Source organism: Xenopus laevis, chromosome 6S (genome assembly GCF_017654675.1).
Source record: "Xenopus laevis strain J_2021 chromosome 6S, Xenopus_laevis_v10.1, whole genome shotgun sequence".
NCBI lineage: Eukaryota > Metazoa > Chordata > Amphibia > Anura > Pipidae > Xenopus > Xenopus laevis.
The window spans coordinates 114896149-114914066 of record NC_054382.1 but is presented as its reverse complement, the minus strand read 5'-3'; the positions used below and the strand labels follow the sequence as shown (position 1 = coordinate 114914066).

The window sequence follows — 17918 nt, the reverse complement described above, 5'->3', positions numbered from 1 at the left end:
TTATTGTCATCTAACATGAGCCAGATTTATGGGGTTGCAGTAGTTTTTTTAGTGCCTTTTGGCTTTGCAATTTATTTATGATATCACCTTGATCTATATTCAGTATGTGTGATTTCAGTTGGTCCCAGTTTAAAATATTTTCATAATTATGCTGGTTTTGGCAGTTCTTTTGGAACGTTTTCGCATCTCTGTAATGAACATATTTCACCTCTGGGCTTATGAGACAAGTATCAGTTTAAAAGAAAAAATAATTGGGCAGTTTTTTTGTTAAGATTATGCGGAAATCTGCAAGCACAGAAGCTTTTTCGGAAGGGTGACGTTTTAAGTAGTTTCTGAATTAATTGACATTTATTTGAAAAATATTCACACAGCATTTATAATCTGATTTGTGACTAGCTTTTAAGTGGAATTTACTGTTTTGTATTTTGACTGAATCAGGCTTTCTATTTGAAAGCCATTTAAATGCCTAAAGCTGGCTATTTATGAGTGGATGAGCTTGTTTGGGGAGATTGCCAATCGCAAGTTGGTCAAGAGTCCATAAAGCGATCAATGTAAGGCCAATGTTAGGCTTTTGTGGACAGCTAGCTTCTATGTGCTATATCTTATATCTCTGCTACTGTGAGGATCTCCTTTTTATATTGACAAATTAATATTGACACACATAGAAATTCCAGACATTTTGTATAAAATGCTGGCAATTGTTTATTTGAACTGCAATAGATACAGTCACTTACCAACAGTCACAGGGTGTCATTACAGTGATGGAGCTATTAATCTCCTGAGCAACCAAATGCCCATAATCATTGCTCAGTGGCCTTAGCTCAATTAGGCAAACGGTTCATGTGTTATTTTATTGCTGTATTTTTTTTCCCTTGGAGACAAAATCTAACAGTAGAACACAAGAACAGTCTCTAATTATTTCTTGTTTAAAGCAAATTGCTCAACTTATAGCATATGTGAACCGTTATTGCCAGAAACACTTATCTCTTCATTTCTGACCATAGTTAATGTAATTTAAGGGTGATGGCACACCCAATGTTTTCGTAACAGCTTTAGTTAGTATTCTGGGGCTGAAAAGTCCGGGAATTGACATTAAAATGAATAGTTGGCAGCAGGGATGGCTTTAGCCACTTTCTTCAGGCCAAAATGTTAAAGGAGAAGGAAAGGTTAAAACTAAGTAAGAAAGGTCCATCTAAATATACCAGTAAACCACCAAAGTAGTGCTGCTCTGAGTCCCCTGTCAAAAGAAAAACAGCATTTCTTTCCTTCTATTGTGTACACGTGGGCTTCTGTATCAGACTTCCTGCCTTCAGCTTAAACCTCATTGCCCTGAGCAAGAGCATGCTCAGTTTTCTCCTCTTCCCCACCCCCTCCCTTCTCTACTGTAATCTGAGCCCAGAGCAGGGAGAGACTCAGTCAGGAAGTGATGTCACACCATGTTAATGCTGCAGCTCCTATCCTAAACAAACAGAGAGTTTCTAGAGCTTTTTACTCAGGTATGGTAAAACATTCTACAGAATAAATATAGCATTCTAGCTTGCACTATTGCAGCTAATCTATTGGCAATAAAATGCCTCCGTAGCTTTCCTTCTCCTTTAAGGTAAAAAAATTGACCTGACCTCATAATAAGATCACAATATGGTGCCCATTGTAGACCTTTCAGAAGAGCACTGCTTCCACTGCCCAATGCTGTCCTTGTGTCACAAGATTTTCAAGCCAATTGGTTAATTGTTGCCTATGACTAATGATCCCCATCCTTTAGTGGTCCAGGAGGTGGTGTTTTGGCCCAGTAACCTGGCCAGGTTTTCCACTGTTGTGTATGGCCAATTGTATGATTACATTTGCTTCTAATACTGAGTCTAATCATATCTTTACCCCTACTTTAGTTTATAAGAAACCAGTAGTCTCATAAGAGTTACATGGCTTTCAGAGATCTGTAGATTTATTCAGTCACTGAATTGTAATTTCCTAATATCTGAACAGATTACCATAGGTACTATGTAATATAGTGTTTTTATTAAGCAAGATACAAATGTTCATATCTGTCTGTTAACCAATGGCCAAAACTAGCTGATCACTGGCCAGTATTGCTCCGGTAGGCACATTGACTAATACAGACCCTGATTTCATCTTTTGGCATTTTCCGTTGATGATGATTGGCTCACGAGGGTAGATGAGTCATTGGGGCAAATTCACTAAAGGGCAAATTTTCACTAACACTACACTAACGAAGTTTCGCTAGAGTTAATTAATCAGCACAAGCATTTCATAGCGAACTTTCGCTTACGTTCTTTTCTGCCTAGCTAAACTTCATGAGTATCTTGCTTAGGTCAATTTGAATAGGGCGGGTACATATAGGTTGTATATATGTCTTTATTAGAGATATTGGTGTAAATTAGTGATAGGCGAATTTGCGCAGTTTTGCTTCGCCGAAAAATTTGCAAATTTCATGTGAAATTCGCGAAACTGCGAAAATTTCACGAAACAGCGTCGGCGTCTCGTTTTTGATGCCAGCGTCCGTTTTTTTAATTATCGCCAGCGAATTTATTCCCCGGTGGCGAATCACGCAAATTCACCGCGAATTTGCGCCTGGCGAATAAATTCGCCCATCACTAGTGTAAATGCCTGAAGTGGCCACTTATTATTACACATGTCCAAGTGTCAAGACCGCCGGGAGCGCGAGGAGTTGCGTCCGCTCCCGGCGGCGAAGATTCCAAGATGGCGGCGCCCAGGCAACCCACGTGGGTTCCGACGCCGGCGCCGTGACGTCAGCGCGGCGCGACGGTGGCAGGCGCGCTGACGCTGGCGCAAGGGCGCCAAATTCAAACATAAAAGGACGCCTGAGGCGCCAAGATGGCGCCCGAAAATAGGATTCTGTTCCCTGAGAGTTTCCTGGGTTCCCTTGCTGTTTTCCCTGCTTATATCTGCCTGATTCCTTGTTGTGACCCCTTGCCTGGACCTGGACTTCGCTGATACTCTGCCTGCCATTGACCCCCTGCCTGGCTCTGGACTTTGTTTGTATTCCGCCTGTCTTTTGACCTGTGCTTGGACTTTGATTATTCTCTTGTCTTACCCCTGGATACCACGACCCTGATCCCTCCTGAGGGGCTTCCTCCTAGATCCGGACTACTCCCCAGAGGGGGCTCCCGGCTCCCTGACATTATTTTCGGGCCATGGATCCTTCTGAGGAAGCCACACCTCATGTCGGACGAGCGCTCCGCGGACTGGCATCCCGCATGGAGGACTACGAAAACCAGCAGGTTCGCATTGGGCAAGCACTCGATGTCCTGCTAGCTCAAGTGCCTTCTACGCCCTCCGCTGCTCCACTTACTGGAGATCCCCCCATGGCGGCAGCCTCTACGAACGCAAGCTACCCGACAGGTGAGCCTCGCATTCCACCTCCCCCTCGCTTCAGTGGGGACCCACAAGCCTGCAGGGGATTTGCCACACAATGCCAAATTCAATTTGAGTTCCAACCCACACAGTTTCCAAGTGAGCGTTCCAAGGTGGGTTATGTGATGTCTCGATTGGAAGGCAAGCCACTGGAGTGGGCAACGTCTCTTTGGGAGAAGAATTCCCCGGTGACTTATGATGTTAAAGACTTTCTCCAAGCTTTTCGCACAGTCTTTGATGCTCCAGGTCGGGTTACGAACGCCCCTGCCCGTCTCTTGCAGCTCCGGCAGGGAAGCCGCAGTGTCAATGAGTACGCTATAGACTTCCGAACACTGATGGCGGAGACTTCCTGGTGTGATGACGCTTACAAGGCCGTATACTACCAAGGCCTATCCATCCGCATCAAAGATGATCTCGTCTCCAGAGAGACTCCTAACACCCTGGAAGGACTGATTGCTCTATCTATTAAGGTGGACATTCGTCTCAGAGAACACCAGGTGGAGAGAGAGCGCAGCAGACGATTTTCTCCCATGTTGGCCCCTCGCTTTCAAAGGCCGATTCTACAAGCACCCACTGTCCCTGTGACTCATGTGTCCACGTCTCCCCTGGAGGAACCTATGCAAGTAGGAAAGGCTCGCCTCTCCGAGCAGGAAAGACTCCGAAGACGTATGGCAGGTCTCTGTTTGTACTGTGGTGGGCATTCCCATTTTGCCAACGCCTGTCCTGCCAAAGCCAAGAGTTTTGTACCCCGAGGTATGTCTCAGGTTTCTCATGTAGGGGGCATCACTCGAAGGCCTCAGGAGAAGTATCAAGAAAATTCACGCAGACTTCTCCTTCCTTTGCAGATTCACCTGGCAAGTAAGTCTGTCTTCGAAAGGGCCTTCCTTGACTCCGGAGCAGATGGCAATTTCATGGACGCCTTCTTTGCCGAACGCATGAAGATTCCCCTGCTTCCATTGTCTTCACCCCTGCGAATTACCGCCATAGATGACAAACCCCTGGAGTTTGAATTCGTCACAATGTTCACGGCGGAACTATCTGTACAAGTTGGGGCGCTGCATCAAGAAAAACTTTCTTTCTTCATCATTCCCTGCCCTTCTACTCCAGTAATATTGGGTCTTCCGTGGTTACGTCTGCACAACCCCACCATAGACTGGTCCACTGGGCAGATCTCTCGTTGGAGTTTATTTTGCCTGCAACATTGCCTTCCGCCAAGACCCCTTGAGAAGGTGAATGTCTCCACTGCGGAACTAAAGACTTTGCCCTCCACTTACAAGGGATTTTCCGATGTGTTTTGTAAAAAGTCTGCAGAGTTCCTTCCCCCACATCGCTCCTACGACTGTCCGGTTGAACTCCTGCCAGGAGCTATGCCCCCCAGAGGGCGCACCTACCCTCTCTCTCCTGCAGAGACTACCGCTATGAAGGAGTACATCCAAGAAAATCTCCAGCGGGGATTTATCCGCCCTTCTACCTCTCCTGCAGGGGCTGGGTTCTTCTTCGTGGAGAAGAAGGACGGAGGCCTTCGGCCTTGTATAGACTATCGGGGTCTGAATAAGATCACCGTGAAAAACAGATACCCTCTGCCCCTGATTGCCGAGCTCTTTGACCAGCTGAAAGGGGCAAAGATTTTCTCCAAGTTGGATCTCCGGGGGGCCTACAACCTCATTCGCATCCGGGAGGGTGACGAATGGAAGACGGCATTCAACACTCGGGATGGGCACTATGAATATCTCGTTATGCCCTTCGGCCTATGCAATGCCCCTGCCGTCTTCCAGGAGTTTGTTAATGATGTGTTCCGAGATCTCCTAGGAAGGTTCGTAGTCGTATACTTGGACGACATCCTGATCTTTTCCAAGGACCTTGAAAGTCTTCGCTCCCAGGTGAAGGAGGTACTCTCTCGTTTGAGGAAGAACTCTCTCTTCGCCAAGTTGGAGAAGTGTGTCTTCGAGGTATCCAAGATCCCCTTCCTAGGATACATTATCTCTCCAGAGGGATTTGAGATGGACCCCGTGAAAGTGTCGGCCATCCAGGAGTGGCCTCTCCCACTGAGTACCAAAGCAATCCAGAGATTCATCGGATTTGCCAATTATTATCGACAGTTCATCCGGGGGTTCTCTTCCCGTATTGCACCTATCCTGGCCCTCATCCGGAAAGGGGGTAAACCCAGCCTGTGGCCTCCATCTGCCATAGAAGCCTTTCAGTCCTTGAAAGAGGCCTTCATGTCCGCTCCTGTTCTCCGACATCCCAATCCTGCACTACCCTTCTGCATCGAAGTTGATGCTTCTGAAGTCGGAGCCGGAGCTATCCTGTCTCAGAGACACTCCACTGATGGAAAATTGCACCCCTGTGCGTTTTTCTCCAAGAAGTTCTCATCTGCAGAGCAGAACTATGATGTCGGAAATCGAGAACTCTTAGCGGTCAAGCTTGCCCTTGAAGAATGGCGTCACCTCCTGGAGGGCTCTGAAATTCCTGTCCAGATTTTCACAGATCACAAGAATCTGGAGTTTATACAGTCCCTCAAGAGGCTAAATCCCAGACAAGCCAGGTGGGCCCTTTTCTTTTCCCGATTTAACTTTGTTTTAACTTATCGCCCAGGTTCCAAGAATCTGAAGGCCGATGCCTTGTCTCGTAGCTTCACTCCGGTGGACCGTGACCCTGAGAGGCAGGAACCAATCATTCCACCAGTCAAGATCATTGCCTCTCTGTATCCCCAATTTGCCGACCAGATTCTGGCTGGGCAGTCTTCGGCTCCTCAAGATACTCCGATTGGCATGGCCTTCGTCCCTCCAGAACTTCGCCTGGCCATCCTGCAACAAACCCACTGCTCCAGGCAAGCTGGACATCCTGGTCCGGCCAAGACCCTTGAACTCTTGAGGCGCCTAGTCTGGTGGCCTGATATCCGCAAGGATGTAAAGGACTTTGTGGCTGCTTGTAATGTCTGTGCCACTTCTAAGCCTAGCCATTCCCGCCCCAGCGGGTTGTTACAGCCTTTGCCGGTTCCCTCTCGTCCGTGGACGCACCTCTCTATGGACTTTATTGTCGAACTTCCTCCCTCCGGTGGGAATACTGTGATCTGGGTTGTCATTGACCGCTTCAGCAAAATGGCCCATTTCATCCCTTTGAAGAAGTTACCCTCTGCGGTGGAATTATCCCAACTCTTTATTAAGTACATCTTCCGCCTGCATGGTTTCCCGGTGGAGATCGTCTCCGACAGAGGCACCCAGTTTACCGCCAAGTTCTGGCGTTCTCTATGTAAAGACTTGGGAATAACACTTAAATTTTCGTCTGCCTACCACCCGCAGACGAATGGGGCAGCTGAACGTGTGAACCAAGCCTTAGAACAGTTCCTGAGGAACCACGTGTCTCTTTGCCAGGACGATTGGTCTGACCTCCTCCCGTGGGCGGAGTTTGCTCATAATAATGCATGTCATTCCTCCACAGGAAGGTCTCCATTTATGGTGGTGTATGGACAGCACCCTCAAGCCTTTCCTCAGGACTTCGTGTTGTCGGACGTCCCGGCTGCAGATGATCTGGCAGCCCATATGCTTGCTATTTGGGCTGCAACCAAGTCTAATCTGGAGAAGTGTGCTCTAGTCCACAAGACTTTCGCGGATCGCCGTAGAAGGCCCTCTCCTCCCTACAAGGTGGGTGATAGTGTCTGGCTCTCTTCCAGGAATATTCGCTTGAAGGTGCCATCTCCCAAGTTGGGTCCGAAGTTCCTGGGTCCGTTCCCCATCTTGGAGATAATTAACCCTGTAGCCATCAGACTTCAACTCCCACCAGAGATGAGAATCCCCAACGTGTTCCACGTCTCCCTGGTGAAGCCCACCATCTCTAACCGTTTCTCTGATGTCCAATCTCCTCCTCCTGCCGTCTCTGTGGAGGGTCAACAAGAATTCGAGGTGGAGAGAATCCTTGATTCCAGAATCTCCAGAGGGTCCCTTCAGTACCTCATCCATTGGAAGGGCTTTGGCCCCGAAGAATGCTCTTGGGAGGGACACCGTGATGTGCATGCTCCTCGTTTGGTAAGAGACTTCCACTCCAAGTTTCCCCAGAAACCAAGTCCCGGTGGTCCTGAGGCCCCCCGTGAGGGGGGGGGGTACTGTCAAGACCGCCGGGAGCGCGAGGAGTCGCGTCCGCTCCCGGCGGCAAGATTCCAAGATGGCGGCGCCCAGGCAACCCACGTGGGTTCCGACGCCGGCGCCGTGACGTCAGCGTGGCGCGACGGTCGCAGGCGCGCTGACGCTGGCGCAAGGGCGCCAAATTCAAACATAAAAGGACGCCTGAGGCGCCAAGATGGCGCCCGAAAATAGGATTCTGTTCCCTGAGAGTTTCCTGGGTTCCCTTGCTGTTTTCCCTGCTTATATCTGCCTGATTCCTTGTTGTGACCCCTTGCCTGGACCTGGACTTCGCTGATACTCTGCCTGCCATTGACCCCCTGCCTGGCTCTGGACTTTGTTTGTATTCCGCCTGTCTTTTGACCTGTGCTTGGACTTTGATTATTCTCTTGTCTTACCCCTGGATACCACGACCCTGATCCCTCCTGAGGGGCTTCCTCCTAGATCCGGACTACTCCCCAGAGGGGGCTCCTGGCTCCCTGACACCAAGGAAGCAAAATAAAGACAAAAGAGATTCTCTAATGTCCTAGAAATGAGCCCACCCTAAAACAAATGGGCATGCCTCTCAAATGGTTGGAAAAAAAATGTTAACACAAAAATCTTTAATAGTTAGAACTTTTGAAGGCAATCCTGCTTTAAAATATGAAAAAGCACTAGCGGTTTTTTAGAACTATTATGATTTATCTTCATACAGGATATGATGTCGCTGACATAAGATTGAGGAGGATGCAGCTTCATCTTATCAGTTTGTCCGGTCTAAAGGTGGCCATACACGGGCCGATAAAAGCTGCCGACAGACCGAGTCGGCAGCTTATTGGCCCGTGTATGGGGGCCCCCGACGGGCTTCCCCGATCGAGATCTGGCCGAAAGTCGGCCAGATCTCGATCGGATGGGATTAAAAATCCCGTCGGATCGCGGCCGCATCTGTTCGTTGATGCGGTCCCGCGATCCGACCGCCCGTTTGGCGAACGCTAGGATCCGATCGTTGGGCCCTATGGCCCACGATCGGATCAGCCCGATATTGCCCACCTCAAGGTGGGCATATCGGAGGGAGATCCGCTCGTTTGGCGACATCGCCAAACGAGCGGATCTATCCGTGTATGGCCACCTTAAGTTGAAGAAAGAAACTCTGGCGAAAGAGGTAACGTTCGGTAAAATTCGCAATATGGCAATATGATGCAAAACTTCACTAGCGAATTATCCTCTACGCATGTTAGTAAATTGGCGATGTACCGATGTAAAGTCAATGAGCGTCCGTTAACAATTGCCGGTGTCTAAATTGGCGTCGGCATCAGAACCGTCGCTGTCATCAAAAAAACTTTGAAGCCGGCGCCGGAGTAAAAATTTTTCGACACCGGCAAATCTTTGTGCAAATTCACAAATTTAATCACTGCCAGTGATATGTGCAAATTCACCACATAATTGTACCTGGGGAATAAATTCGCTCATCACTATTGGATACTGCTCAGAACTGAAATTTTCTTTCATCATGCAAATAAAAAAACAAAAACAGTTTTGTTGAGTTGATCAAGGATCAAAAACCGATGCTGATACACCTGAGAAGACATTTTTCTTAAAACAAAGTCATACTTCCTTTTTATACAGCAAAATAATTTTCAGTTGTTATTCATTCGATTCTGTAATATGGTGTTGTTTATGTACAAGTGGGACTGGGTGAGAGTAATTGCTAAAATGTTTTTATCCTGGACATGAAAGATGTGTTATTGATTAAGACCATGAGTCAAAAGCAGAGCCAAGAATCACATGTAATGATGTAGTGAGATAATTACAGTGTACTGATAGCCTATCAGCTGTACTGTTTTACACTGGATAATATGTGCATGTATGTGTTTTGTACCAAATTAGACCATGTAAGCCCTGATGTTTATTTTGTGTCTGGTATATTTGTCTTAATTGTGCCTGGTTCCACTTATACTTTACTGTACTATAAGAATTTTAAATGTGTCTCAGCAGTAAGATGCTCTTGTGCTGGGTAACGCAGTAAGTGTACGTTAAAATAATGGCAAAATCCCAACCTTGTACGATATTATCAAGTGGCCCAAATAGCTCCTATTGCTCAATTGTATATCCTTACTACCTTAGTATGGGTTCGAATTGAAAGATCACTAGTGATGGGCGAATTTCTCCCGTTTTGCTTCTCTGAAAAATTCACGAAAAATCTTGAAATTCGAACATTCTCATGAAAAAATCATGAAATTGTTTCACAGAAAAAAACGCGCAATTCGAACTTTTTCATTAAAGAAACGTACAATCCGAACGTTTTCACAAAAAAATCATGAAATTTGAAAGTTTTCACGGAAAAATCATGAAAATTTTCACTGGCGAATTCAAGAATTTATTCGCCAGCGGTGACACGTGGAAATTCGCCGCAAATTCGTGATCACTAAAGATCACTTATAAGTCCAATAATACTGCTTTACCCTGGACCAAGGCAGGACTATGTCCCAAAGCATTAACCACATTTATGCAGCTTATTCTCTCGATATGGTACTGGATTAAATGGGACGCTCATTTGATTTCACCTCATAAACAGGCCACCACGCTTTGGAGCAATCTAGAGTTTCCCCTCTGGTTTAGAAGTTACTCCTTTTAGATGGTGGCATTCCATATCTATGATATATGATAGAGATCTTTATATGAATAAAGGTAGGTTCATTTGGCCTACTTTTGAACTACATTTTCAGCCATCCCCGAATGAAAAATTTCATTTTTGCCTACTGCAACACTACCGTCGGTCATTATAAAAATCATCAGCGTTATGGGCACATTTACTCGTGGGAGAAAATTCACCAGTGATGGCTTAACACCCATCGCAACACTTTGCCGGGGGTAATTTGCTCAGACAACGCTAATTTATTAAAATGTTTCGTCCTTGGCGTCGGAAAATGGCAAATTTTTGCTAGCGTAACTTCGGAAATGCGAGCATATCAAAGCGAAGAAGAGTTAGTGTTCTGCCTAGCGCACGTTGTGACAAAGAGAAAAAGCCTATTTAAACACTTTCAGGGCTAAGCTCACGAAGCCTGATGTGCAGGACCGCCACCAGAAATCGCAGGGCCCCATACGACAAAATTTCCTGGGCCCCCTGGGCTACGCCCGCTGCAAGCCCCACCTACAGGTCCGCCCTCCCCACCACACATTAAAAAAACAAAAAAAAATATTGGTGGCTGGGGTTCCCACATGTTAATAAAAAATAAAAAGATATTGGTGGTCAGGGCCCCATAAAAAAACATTTGTGGCCAGGCCCCCCCATTAAAATATATTGGTGGCTAGGACCCCACATGAGAAAAAAAAAATTGGTGGCCAAAATTGGTAGCCAGGCCCCCCCCCACATTATAAGAAAATTGGTGGCCAGGGCCCCTTAAACGTCCATGCCTTCCCGAAGTCAGCAGCTCTCAGAAAGATGGTGGGCCCGGCTAATCAAGTACGTGTGGCGTGGCCGGGCCCCCTTACCCTCAGGGCCCCCTACAACTCTCCCCCCTGTCCCCCCCTGATGGCTGCCCTGCTCATGTGTCTCAACAAAGAGAAGCACATGCTCAATACCAAAGGGGTATGGCTCTAGCCAGGACGGGTCATGATAACATTGCAGAGTATATAAATGGTACAGTTTCTACATAAATGGCTTTACTAACTATCTTGGGCTGACCCCACAAGTTTTTTCTTCAACCCCTGCTGGAAGAGTAAATGTTAGGTCTCTTATAAATATCCTAGTGTATCTTAATTTAATTCCCTTGTGTACTATCATATTAGTATCCTGATCTAAATAACAAGATATTAGTTACTGAGTTAATATTAGTTACTGAGGTTAACAATCATGCAGAAAGCTTTCCCTTGCTACTCCAGTGTTTCACATCACATGTGGTATGCCTGAAACAAATAAAGCTGCTACTTTCAAATCAAACTTTATTTAACAGTAGTTTTTTTGAAATACAGATGTGGAGTGTGCATGTGAGAGGGAAGCCAATATAGTAAAACTGAAATGACCACAGTCAGTAATTTTCATTTGGTTTTCCTGTAACAACGATTATATCAGTCAGTCCTGGCACTTGTGAAGCAGTGATTACCATTGTAAACTGCAGCAATTATTATTCTTCTATTGGCACCTGTAAGTAACCCATCCACTTAGATTGTAAACCCTTTGTGGACAGGAAGGAACCCTCTTCCTTTTGTATCTAACACTAAGGGGCCCATTCACTAAGCTCGAGTGAAGGATTCGAATGAAAAATACTTCGAATTTCGAAGTATTTTTTGGGTACTTCGACCATCGAATGGGCTACTTCGACCACGACCTTCGACTTCGATTCGAACGTTTCGAACGAAAAATCGTTCGACTATTCGACCATTCGATAGTCGAAGTACTTTCCCTTAAAAAAAAACTTCGACCCCCTACTTCGGCAGATAAAACCTACCGAAGTCAATGTTAGCCTATGGGGAAGGTCCCCATAGGTTTGCTAACCTTTTTTTGATCGAAGGATTTTCCTTCGATCGTTGGATTAAAATCCTTCGAATCGTTCGATTCGAAGGATTTAATCGTTCGATCGAACGAACGTTTAGCGCTAAATCCTTCGACTTCGATATTCGAAGTCGAAGGATTTCAATTCGAGGGTCGAATTTCGAAGTATTTTTAACTTCGAAATTCGACCCTTAATGAATCTGCCCCTTAGCAATGAAACTTGAATATATCTGTATTTATCTTTGTATAGCTTCCTGTTTATTCAGTGAATGTATTGTTTTACTGTACAGCACTGCATGAGCAAGTAGTGTTATATAAATATATATATAAATAAGCCGAAAAAATACACTGTGTCAGGGTGCAGTCCTCATAATTACAGATGCCCAGATATTAAAGGAAATCTGCACTTAAATCTCTTAGCTTGGTCAAAAAATGAATTTCATGCAAAGCCAAAATTTTGTTTTTTACACCAGTTCATCTCTTTGACCAAGATAAGACCTGTGAGTACATATATACATACATATTTAAAGAAGGCAACACTGGTGGTGCAAATGAAAACTAATCACTAAACTAATCACAGGTTTTGCAAAAGTTTGGAATGAACCTTTCCAATGCTTTTATTCACTATTAGGGCAGAGACACACGCAGGGCCGGAACTAGAGGTAGGCAGAAGAGGCCTAGGGCGCAATCATAAGGGGGCGCTTGGCAGGTACCTATTAAGTATTGCCGCCTACCCCTATTCTGTGTTCACTACACCTCTGTAGCTCTCCCCTCCCTCCTCTGCCCAGTCACCTCCTCCCATCTTCATCACTCCCCTCCCTCCTCCTCCCTGTCACCCCTTTCTTCTCTGTCACTCACCTCCCTCCTCCTCTCTCCATCACGCTCCTCCCTCCCCTCTGCTACTGCGAATGCGTGCATTCATTTGGACACACAGGCGTTTGTGCGCGCACACGCCCTTTGGTGCATACACCTAGGGCGCCCGGTCAGCTTGGCCCGGCCCTGGACACATGGTCAGATTCGGAGAGATTAGTCACCCAGCGACAAATCTCCTCTTCTTCGGGCAAATAATCTCCCCAAACTGCCTTCCCGCCGGCTAGAATGTACTGTGTACTTTGTTTTCCGAAGTCGCCCTAAGTTGCCTCACGAGGAAACTTTGGCGACTTCGGAAAACCAGCCATACTGCTGGCGATTTACATTCTAGCCGGCGGGAGGGCAGGGGAAGGCAGTTCGGGGAGATTAGTCGCCCTGAAGAAGAGGAAAGTTGTCGCCGGGTAACTAATTTCCCAAAATCTGACCATGTGTCTCTTCCCTAATAGTCGTCCCTCACTATTAGGTTCTTATTTAACTCTCCTTCAGACAGTGCTTGTTGTTTATTTGTTTGGATACTCCTTTTGTTGTATTTGGTGTCCAGGAAACTTCTTGCTTCATGGAGCATCTTTAATTAGATAGAAGACAGAAGATGGGACATACTGGAGATCATTAGTGAGCAATGCTGGGAGTGACCAGATAAAGGAAGATTGGGTTTCACTCATTTATTTTCATAGTGCCTGAGCTTTTCCATCATTCATTAACCTCATGACCTGTAAATGATAGTTTTGGTCATTTATTTAGCTTCTTAATGCTGTGTATTCCCAGTCTAGAACACAAAACTTCACAGCAGTTTTCGTAGTGTTGAGGCTGACCATGTTGTTCTTGTTGTTGAGATGACTGATGGATGCATGATCATGTCTGTGGCTGTTATATCAGCGTGCACCAGATACATAAAATATGGACTTTTTAAGTTCTGTTCTCAGGCACCCTGAGCTTAAAACACATTGAATTGAATGGATTTCATATATTTTTTATATTATGTAATTCAAAACTGAAGTTGAATTTGGTTCTTTTGAAAAGCTAAGAGGTTTCCATATCCCTAAACGTTATACAGACTGTGTCTAAAGGTGGCCATACACTGAGCGATCCGCTCGTTTGGCGATGTAGTCAAACGAGCGGATCTCTCCCCGATATGCCCACTTTGAGGTGGGCAATATCGGGCTGATCCGATCGTGGGCCCTAGGGCCCAACGATCGGATCCTAACGCATGGGAAACGGGCGGTCGGATCACGGGACCGCATCAACGAATAGATGCGGCCGCGATCCGATGGGATTTTTCGTCCCATCCGATCGAGATCTGGCCGACTTTCGGCCAGATCTCGATCGGTGAAGCCCATCGGGGGGCCCCATACACGGGCCAATAAGCTGCCGACACGGTCTGTCGTCAGCTTTTATCGGCCCGTGTATGGCCACCTTAAGAGTGCAGAAGAGATATCAGGTGTAGGAAGTAACTGCTTAAATCATGAATAATTGCAGCCACCATTTTGGACTTGCGACTCTACATTCTTGGCCTGCCTCATGCTCAAGCCTGACTAGGAGAACAGGCACAATTCCTAAAGTGACATGGTCCATTTCAACAAAAAGAGGTGAAAGCCTGTAGACAAATGGTTGTGGATCTGGTGGACTGAAAAGTGGTAATGCATTCTCTTCGTAAGTCCTTTACAGTGGACAGATTTTACTATTATGCTTTCCTTGTCCTTTAATGGAGAAGGAAGGGCTAAAAGTAAGTAAGCTTTATCAGAAAGGTCTATATAAATACCCCAGTAAACCCGCAAAGTAATGCTGCTCTGAGTCCTCTGTCGAAAGAAAAATGCATTTCTTTCCTTTTATTGTGTACATAAAGCTTAAACCTCCAGGGCTTGGGCTTGAGCATGCTCAGTTTGCTCCTCTCCCCTCCCCTCATCTCCCTGCTGTAATCTGAGCCTAGAGCTATGAGAGACTCAAGCAGGAAGCAATGTCACACCAATCTAATATGGCAGCTGCTATCCTAAAAAACAGAGAGAGCTTCTATAGGTGTTTACTCAGGTATGGTAAAGCATTCTACAGAATAAATAAAACATTCTAGCTTGCATTATTGGTGTTAATCTATTGGCAATAAACTGCCTCTGTAGCTTTTCTTCTCCTTTAAAGGGATACTGTCATGGGAAAAAACTTTTTTTTTCAAAATGAATCAGTTAATAGTGCTGCTCCAGCAGAATTCTGCACTGAAATCCATTTCTCAAAAGAGCAAACAGATTTTTTTAATTCAATTTTGAAATCTGACATGGGGCTAGACATATTGTCAATTTCCCAGCTGCCCTAAGTCATGTGACTTGTGCTCTGATAAACTTCAATCACTCTTTACTTCTGTACTGCAAGTTGGAGTGATATCACCCCCCTCCCTTTCCCCCCCCAGCAGCCAAACAAAAGAACAATGGGAAGGTAACCAGATAGCAGCTCCCTAACACAAGATAACAGCTGCCTGGTAGATCTAAGAACAACACTCAATAGTAAAAACCCATGTCCCACTGAGACACATTCAGTTACATTGAGAAGGAAAAACAGCAGCCTGCCAGAAAGCATTTCTCTCCTAAAGTGCAGGCACAAGTCACATGACTGGGGGCAGCTGGGAAATTGACAAAATGTCTAGCCCCGTGTCAGATTTCAAAATTGAATATAAAAAAAATCTGTTTGCTCTTTTAAGAAATGGATTTCAGTGCAGAATTCTGCTGGAGTAGCACTATTAACTGATGTGTTTTGAAAAAAAACATGTTTTCCGATGACAGGATCGCTTTAAAGTTACATTGTGTGGTTTTGTAGTAGCAAAAATAAATAGACAAAAGTAGTATGCAAAAGGTAGCTTACCCTATTTTATTCAGCCATATGCCAGTGCATCTTTGTATCTCTGTAGGGAATGTGGCACCACCATATATTACGTACCACAAATGGAGATGCAGCATTGATTGGGCTTGTGTTGTATTAGGGTTTGGGGCAGCTGGTTACACAACTCACTGTGCTTATTGCCTTGGGTGAATAGAAGTAGCAGAATTTCTTCTTCTCCCTGTGTTTGCATGGTTTTCCTCCATGTACTTCTGTTTCCTACAACACTTGAAAACATTGTTTTTTTTTTTTATAAAATATACTGTAATGTGTGTGAATGTGATAGGGATCAGTTATACAGAAACCTGTTATCCAGAAAGCTCTGATTACAGGAAGGCCATTGGACTCCATTTTAATCAAGTCATTCACATTTTGAAACATATTTTTTTACTTCTGTGCAATAATAAAAAAGTACAAAAATCAAAAAACAGTACAAAAAAAAGTACCTTGTTCTTGATCCCAACTAAAAAATAATGAATCCTTACTGGAGCAAAACTGTTGGGTGCACATTTTAATACATTTCTTTAGTTACAAAAATCGGCGTGACTCATAAAGTATTCCTGTATTTTGTAAACTGTAATGATAAGTTTTATTTTGACAATGGCAATGTATTTATTTTTTATTAGTATGGGTTTGGCTAAACAAGTCTTTACTTAGAGCTGTTTAGGGCAGTGACAGTTAATGTGTGATTTTGAAGCTAGGTGACAAAATGCCTGGAACTATGCCCTGTCAAGGTTGGGGTTGTTTTCCCTGGGCTTGCGAGGGGACATGATTACACTTTACAAGTACATTAGAGGACATTATAGACAAATAGCAGGGGACCTTTTTACCCATAAAGTGGATCACCGTACCAGAGGCCTCCCCTTTAGACTAGAAGAAAAGAACTTTCATTTGAAGCAACGTAGGGGGTTCTTCACAGTCAGGACAGTGAGGTTGTGGAATGCACTGCCGGGTGATGTTGTGATGCTGATTCAGTTAATGACTATAAGAATGGCTTGGATGATTTCTTGGACAGACATAATATAAAAGGCTATTGTGATACTAAACTCTATAGTTAGTATAGATATGGGTATATATATAATTTATGTGAGTAGGGAGGGGTGTGTATGGAGGCTGGGTTTTCATTTGGAGGGTTTGAACTTGATGGACTTTTTTAAACCCGATTTACTATGTAACTATGTAACTATGTATAGTGAAGATAAACTTGATTACTTCACAAATGGTACAGAAGTTTTAATTGATTGTATTTAGAAATAGAAATTTTAATTTTCGTGATAGTTCCCCTTTAATTCAAGCTTTTAGAGGTTTTGTTTTTTTTTATTTTGTTTGTACAAAAAATTTGAGGCTTTCCAGGTTTGCACATTAGTATTAAGATAAGTTTAGAATTTTTATTTGTTTGTGCTTTTATATTATTATTACTGGGCATACATAGTTTTGGAAAATACTATTTTTTTGTGGTTTCTAAAATCTCTAAAACCACTAAAAAAAACACTAAAGAATGTCGATAAATGGGACTTTTGATACATTTTTGATAAATGGGATTTTTTTTGTTGTTGCATTCTTTTAGTAATGGTTTTCTGTTTCACAGGAGGACATTGAAAGCTGTGGTTCCAGTTCAACAAATCACAATCCCCAGTTAAGCCTCATAAGGTCCAGCAGGCAGCTCCTACTGATCTTTTTTTTATCGCTAATGACTGTTGTGCTTTATTCATGAACATAATTACCTGCTCTTTTTTCATTTGTATAGTATTTTCAATGAAATAATTTAACAATAGAAATAAAAACATGAGGGACTTTTGTTCCAGGATTATGTAGTTTCTGTATAAAGCTAGTTATTAGTTAGCTGTGGTTTACACTTATCCACCTATACAATCCTGCCCCTTTAATCACCTGTTCCAGGTACAGGTACTTGTGCCATTCAACCTAATTGTATGTTTTCATTTAAAGGAGAAGGAAAGTCGTTTACCACTTGGGGGTGCAAAATGTTAGGCACCCCCAAGTGATTGTATTGACTTACCTGAAACCCTGGGGTGGTGCTCCTATGTGCAGAAAACTGCACCGGCCCGGGCTTATTCTAGCGAGCACCACGGATCGCTTCTCTTCCGGCTTCTTCTTTCTTCAAATTTCCCAGGCCAGACGCATACTCAGTAGAATGAAAAAGCTGACTTTTTAGTTAAAGTCGGCTCTTCGCTCTATTGCGTATGCGC

At 44.5% G+C, this 17918-nt stretch overlaps 1 pseudogene; it reads left to right on the top strand.

The window, feature by feature from the left end:
- LOC108719746 overlaps positions 1–17918 on the top strand; it is a 98082-nt pseudogene that overhangs the window by 57837 nt on the left and 22327 nt on the right.